A 7,542-nucleotide genomic window follows, 5' to 3' on the forward strand; every position below is an offset into this window, starting at 1 on the left:
TTCTTCAGTCTCATTGTTAGTGTATAGAAATGCCATTGATTTCCCAGAAGTGGACCCTGAACTTTATGGTCAACTAATATTCGATAAAGGAGGAAAGACTATCCATTGGAAGAAAGACAGTCTCTTCAATAAATGGTGTTGGGAAAATTGGACATCCACATGCAGAAGAATGAAACTGGACCACTCTCTTTCACCATACACAACGATAAACTCAAAATGGATGAGAGATCTAAATGTGAGACAAGATTCCATCAAAATCCTAGAGGAGAACACAGGCAACACCCTTTTTGAATTTGGCCACAGTAACTTCTTGCAAGATACATCCACAAAGGCAAAAGAAACAAAAGCAAAAATGAACGATTGGGACTTCATCAAGATAAGAAGCTTTTGCACAGCAAAGGATACAGTCAACAAAACTAAAAGACAACCTACAGAATGGGAGAAGATATTTGCAAATGACATATCAGATAAAGGGCTAGTTTCCAAAATCTATAAAGAACTTATTAAACTCAACACCAAAGAAACAAACAATCCAATCATGAAATGGGCAAAAGACATGAAGAGAAACCTCACAGAGGAAGACATGGACATGGCCAACAAGCACATGAGAAAATGCTGTGCATCACTTGCCATCAGGGAAGTACAAATCAAAACCACAATGAGATACCACCTCACACCAGTGAGAATAGGGAAAATTAACAAGGCAGGAAACCACACATGTTGGAGAGGATGGGGAGAAAAGGGAACCCTCTTACACTGTTGGTGGGAATGTGAACTGGTGCAGCCACTCTGGAAAACTGTGTGGAGGTTCCTCAAAGAGTTAAAAATAGACCTGCCCTACGACCCAGCAATTGCACTGTTGGGGATTTACCCCAAAGATTCAGATGCAATGAAACGCCGGGACACCTGCACCCCGATGTTTCTATCAGCAATGTCCACAATAGCCAAACTGTGGAAGGAGCCTCGGTGTCCATCGAAAGATGAATGGATAAAGAAGATGTGGTCTATGTGTACAATGGAATATTACTCAGCAATTAGAAATGACAAATACCCACCATTTGCTTCAACGTGGATGGAACTGGAGGGTATTATGCTGAGTGAAATAAGTCAATCGGAGAAGGACAAACAGTGTATGTTCTCATTCATTTGGGGAATATAAATAATAGTGAAAGGGAATATAAAGGAAGGGAGAAGAAATGTGTGGGAAATATCAGGAAAGGAGACAGAACATAAAGACTCCTAACTCTGGGAAGCGAACTAGGGGTGGTGGAAGGGGAGGAGGGCAGGGGGTGGGGGTGAATGGGTGACGGGCACTGAGGGGGACACTTGACGGGATGAGCACTGGGTGTTATTCTGCATGTTGGTAAATTGAACACCAATAAAAATTAATTTATAAATTAAAAAAAATTTAAAAAAAGATCAGCTGGAGCCTGGGTGGGGGAGGGGGTATCAGAGAAGGTCATCGAGAGGACATGACTGCCCTCTGATCCTCCAGCTGGGCCTGCGCAGAGGCTCCTCTCACACTCCATGTCCCTGAAATGTGCATTCCACCAGCCTTCTCCACAGGGAGCTTCAGGAGCTCTTGAGAGCAGCGTGTTGTTGAGGCCACCTGGACAGAGTATGGGCCTAAACCCAGGGAAGGCATCAATATAACCTTTTAAGAGTCTGGCTAGTGGAGGTCTCCCAGCTGCCTTGTTTATCAAACCTGCCTGCTACCAGGCTAGACTGGTAGTCTACCTCCTTCCTGGGTCTGTCCTCACCCCCTACCCCCACCCCATGGGGGCCAGCTTCAGACCGCACCCACGGGGTCCCTGAGCTCACAAATTAACATCGGCAAGCTGACCAGGAGACCAAAGAGATGGGCCAGCCTGAGCTGGCCATCAGGCTGTGCGTGGGGAGGGTGACACGGTGGGCTCGGCCACAGTGTAGGACCTGGGAACGTGCGCTGTTGGAGGAATCCACCAAGAGTGCACCATGGCTGCACAGGGCTGGCCACCTAGCCTGACTCCGACAGAGGGGAGGCTGGAGCTGGAAGGTTGGGAGAAGAGCTGCAAGGGTCGGCTCTGCTACCTTCAAGGCTGATACAACAAGACAGTATGTTGGAGATCTGAGCTTTCCTGTTTGCAAAGCTGCCTCAGATTAAGGTTCCAGTGCGTGTGACAAAGCCTGATTAGGACACTAAGGCCTGGAATTCCTTGGGAGAGTGAGGAGAGCAAAGACGAGGATGTTGTGGTGACTGACATTGAAATGAATGACACCCCTTGCTACCGATCCCTAAAATAGAACAAACAAAAGCCCCGAGCCAGCAACCCCAGCCAGTAACGTGGCCCCAGTCTAGGAAGTTCTAGGGATGAAAGAATATACCCCGCTGAGCTTATTGATATAGCTACCCACCAAGTTCCACCAGAGGCGGGAGAAAATATCCAGGCATGGTTAGTGTGGCTATGGGATACGGAGACCGTGCATTTCTCTGGACAGGAGGTAAAGAAAATGAGCAACATCACCATACACACTGCCCTCCTGCAGCATCTGCATGGCACTCAGGGTGTTCAAGGCACTCACTCCCTTATAGACTGGATGAGGGGATCTCCCTGGTACAGGGGACCCTGCACATGTATATGGAGGTACAAATTCTTAGGCAGCTGGAGAGAAGACAGGAAATCTATGCCCTCATCTTTGAAAGGCCTGATTGGGGCACATTCACTGCAGAAATGAAAACCAAGATACTCCATCTGTCCCCAACACCTGCTAATATCCGTGCTGAACCCAGTCAAGGGTCAAGACCTTTATAATGTCCGGGCAACCCTTTGCTGATCTGGGGAAAACTGGCAAATCTCAGAAACTGGCCTGGGCTCTGGGAAAGAGCTGAGAGAGAGGGAGCTCAGAATGCCAACAGGATATCCCAGTCAGCCGTGAAAAGTGTGGGGGAAAAAAAAAAAAAAACAGAAAAAATGTGGTTTGACCTCCTTGCTGCCAGGACCCTGCCTAAAGAGATAGACCAGCAACCCAGTGCTGTGTTGGTTGATCTATAGAAAACTTTAAAACCTGAACAATAGTTCAGGCCTGCCCTTCCTGCCCCTCTCATCCCTGATCCCCCTACCTGCTCCAGCAGAGACCTCAGAGATACAATCCTATTCGGAGCGGGTGCCTCCCATGCTCCACTGACCCACGTATAAATACAAGCCAAGACTACCTCCAGGTGAGAGTCATTAGAGGCAATCAGAGGTCTCATGCTGGGCTCACTATTACTAGTCCCCCAGAAATAAACAAAAGATGATGGCTCTGGATGACATTGGAGCTGAGTATACTCTCACTCATGGCAACCCTCAGAAGTTTTCAGCCCCCCTCTGAGCCATCAATGTTAGGTCAAATAATTATGCTCAAGAAAGTCCCTTTGACGCTGCAAATGAGGAGTTCTCCACCATGAGAATTAGTATCTCTTTGGTACCATAGAATATATTGGGCATATTCTACAAGGTCAAGCTCTGCAAACCTCCACTAGTGAATTCCACCTCTGGGTTAGAGTAATCAAACCCATACTGAAAGAAAATGCCAACTGGGAATAGTAAGTCTACCACCTGTGAGAAAAATTGTAATTGTCAAATAGTAGAAATTGCCTGGGAGCATAAGGAAATAGGAAAACTCCAAGAACTGCACCAAATGGGTATTACTTGCTTTCCATCACACTTCCAACAGCTCGGTGTGACCAATAAAAAAGCCAGATGGTTCATGGCCGATGACGATGGATGAACAAGATAATGCCACCCATCCGAGTGGCTGTGCCCAAAACTGCTACCACCTTAGATACTTTGGCCATGGTCCTAGAGTCCACTGGATTTAGCAAATGCTTTTTTCAGTATATCGCTCGCTACTGAGTCACAAGATCAATTTGCCTTCACATGGGAAGGGCAGCAATGGACCTTCCAAGTGCTTCTCCAGGGCTATCTCACAGCCCTCCAGTATGTCCTCTGGTGGTAACATGAGACCCAACCCTGTCCTCCTTCCCCACAACACTAAAGTAGGCCCATTAATCAATCATGTAATGTTAATATGTGGAGACTCATCTCTGCTGTGGGACACCCTGAAGATTTTGCTAGAACATCTGCAAGGGAAAAGATGAATTCACAAAAAATTCAAGGCCCAGATACCACCATAAAGTTTTCGGGACTTGTTTGGTTAGGGAAGATGCATGTTGTCCCAGAAGCTGTGATCGATAAGATACAAGGCAATCCAACCCCTGAGAACATAGGAGAAATGCAAATCTTTGTAGGAAATTGGGGGTTTGGGAGGACTTTTATTCCCCACCTGGCACAGTGCCTCTATCCTTTTGACAGAAAAAACAAACAAACAAACAAACAGGTGATCAGAGCAGCAAGCCACATTTGAGAAGGCAAAAATTCCAGTGAAATAGATTAAAGCTCTGGACATCTCCGAAGCAGGACTACCATTTGAATTAGATGTATCTGTGACTCTAGAATGTATGGGTTGGGCACTATTCAGGAGACAACAGAAGGAGAAAATACCTCTAGGATTTTGGTCTTAGCTCTGAAAAGGAGCAAAAACTTGACATACCTCCACAGAGCAACAGCTCCTAGCAATGTGCACAGTGCTCCTTCAGGTAGACTGTCTCAAGGAGAAAAAGTGTATCATGGGAAGAGTTTCCCTTTCCATCAAGGGGTGGGTTGAGAACATGTTCCATGGACCGACTTCTGCCATGGCTCAAACTCCTGCTCTTTTTTTTTTTTTTTTTATTGGAGTTCAATTTGCCAACATATAGCATAACACCCAGTGCTCATCCCGCCAAGTGCCCCCCTCAGTGCCCATCACACAGTCACCCCAACCCCCCACCCACCTCCCTTTCCACTACCCCTTGTTCGTTTCCCAGAGTTAGGTGTCTCTCATGTTCTGTCTCCCTCACTGATATTTTCACTCAGTTTCTCTCCTTTCCCTTTATTCCCTTTCACTAATTTTTATATTCCCCAGATGAATGAGACCATATAATGTTTGTCCTTCTCCGACTGACTTACTTCATTCAGCATAATACCCTCCAGTTCCATCCACATCGAAGCAAATGGTGGGTATTTGTCATTTCTGATGGCGGAGTAATATTTCATTGTATACATAGACCACATCTTCTTTATCCATTCATCTTTCGATGGACACCGAGGCTCCTTCTTTCCCCCCCCCCCCAAGGCTCCTTCCACTGTCAAACTCCTGCTTTAAGTGGCATGCCTATGTACAACAAAGGAGTACCCTGCCCACCAACCCACTGTCTCCAGAAATGTGGGTGTTACTAGACCCTATGGAATACAGAGATCTTCCAAATGCCTTCACCCCTATTCCTGTGGCAGCCTCTGCAGTCTATAAAGAGGGAATGAGGAAAACTGCTGATGCCTGATGTACACATGGATCTAGTTGGGCAGCTCTCCCACAGAGAGTGTGGAGGCTCTTCAGCCCAACACTGACACCATCTGGAGGAAACAGAAATGAACCCCAGCAGCCACTGGGCTGAACTTCCCCTGGCCATCAGGAAACTGATGTTCTAGCTTGGGTAAATGCCCTAGCAACGAACTCTGCAGTAGATACAAAAGATTGGACACATAGAGAGGCCACCATAATATCCAGATTAAATGGCATATTACCAAGGATGCCAGATTGCCCTTAAAATATGGTGGTTTGGTTAATGCAGTAATAAAGCCTGTGTGTTTTAAACAATCCTCAAGGCAACTGCCAAAGGAGCCTGTGACCATCCACTGGAGTTCCCAAATGGTGAAGGATTGGCAAATTGATTACATTTGCCTCCTCCCTCCAAGTGAGGATTCCAAATATGCCTTGGTTCACATGGATACTATATCTGGCCTTATCTGAGTTTTTCTCTATGGCTATAAAAACCAGGCTTCCACCAACAGGGGCTTATAGAAGCTGAGCACCATGTACAGCTACTCTCATCAAATTGATGGTGATCAGGGATCACACTTCAAAGGCCATGATGTATGAGAGTGGACAAAAGACCATGATATTAAATAGAAGTCCCAGCTTCCCTATAACCTGCAAGTGGCAGGATAGGAAGAAAAAAATATTAAAGCAGCAGATTAATTTACTAACAAGTAAAACCACCTGACCAAGTCGATTAAAGGACTATCCCAGGCATTTCCATGATCAGCCAGTAAGGCTTATTACCCAGTATGCCAAACTAGGAACCCTTCTGCCAAGGCACCAATACCTTGTGTAACATATAAAAGTCAAGGGATGTTGGCAAATTGAACACCAATATGTTGGCAAATTGAACACCAATAAAAAATAAATTTATTATTTAAAAAAAAAGTCAAGGGAGGGGTGCCTGGGTGGCTCAGTCAGTTAAGTGTCTACCTTTGGCTCAGGTAATGATCTTTGGGTCCGGGATCAAGCCCTGAGTCGGCTCCCTGCTCAGCGAGGAGCCTGCTTCTCCTGCTCCCTCTGCACGCCCCACGCCCCCACTCATGTTCTCTCTCACACTCTCTTTCTCAAATAAATAAATACAACTTTTTTTAATTAAAAAATAAAAGTTGAGGAGCTCTGCTGCCGCCGCCGCTGCCATTGCCACCGCCACCGCCACCGCCACCGCCACCCGCGCTGCAACCATGCCACCCTACACCATCATCTACTTCCCTGTTCGAGGGCGCTGTGAGGCCATGCGCATGCTGTTGGCTGACCAGGGCCAGAGCTGGAAGGAGGAGGTGGTGACCATGGAGACCTGGATGAAGGGATCACTCAAGGCCTCCTGTCTGTATGGGCAGCTCCCCAAGTTCCAGGACAGAGACCTCACCTTGACCAGTCCAATGCCATCCTGCGACACCTGGGCCGCTCCCTTGGGCTCTACGGGAAGGACCAGCAGGAGGCGGCCTTGCTGGATGTAGTGAACGATGGTGTGGAGGATCTCCGCTGCAAATACGCCCTCCTCATCTCCACTAACTATGAGGCAGGAAAGGAGGAGTATGTGAAGGCACTACCAGGTTACCTGAAGCCTTTTGAAACGCTGTTGTCCCAGAATGAGGGGGGCCAGGCCTTCATCGTGGGCAACCAGATCTCCTTCGCGGACTACAACCTGCTGGACTTGCTGCTGATTCACCAGGTCCTGGCCCCCAGCTGCCTGGACTCCTTCCCCCTGCTCTTGGCCTATGTGGCGTGCCTTCAGCGCCAGACCCAAGCTCAAGGCATTCCTGTCGTCCCCTGAGCACGTGAACCTCCCCATCAATGGCAACGGGAAGCAGTGAGAGCTTGTGGAACCCTGGGCTGGAAGCTGGGGGGCTGCCTGACTTCCTATCTCCATGACCAATAAAATTTTCAAGTGAGAAAATAAATAAATAAATAAATAAATAAATAAATAAATAAATAAAAGTTGAGGAAGACAGCCATTTCCCTGAGTCTCACCATGCCATGCCACTGAGAACATCAAGCCCCATCATGACTGGGAAAGGCATTATGTACTGGAATTCTCAATAAGACATTCCACCAGCATAGATGAATTATTTCCCACCATTGAGTGAAAGGGAATGACCCAAT

The 7,542-nt window shown here is 47.1% G+C and overlaps 1 pseudogene; it reads left to right on the top strand.

Moving 5' to 3' along the window:
- Positions 1 to 6,578: 6,578 nt before the first annotated feature.
- On the top strand, positions 6,579 to 7,253 carry LOC121473956 (annotated as a pseudogene).
- The last annotated feature ends 289 nt before the right edge of the window (positions 7,254 to 7,542 follow it).

Source organism: Vulpes lagopus, chromosome 12, assembly GCF_018345385.1.
Source record: "Vulpes lagopus strain Blue_001 chromosome 12, ASM1834538v1, whole genome shotgun sequence".
In the NCBI taxonomy this organism is placed as follows: domain Eukaryota; kingdom Metazoa; phylum Chordata; class Mammalia; order Carnivora; family Canidae; genus Vulpes; species Vulpes lagopus.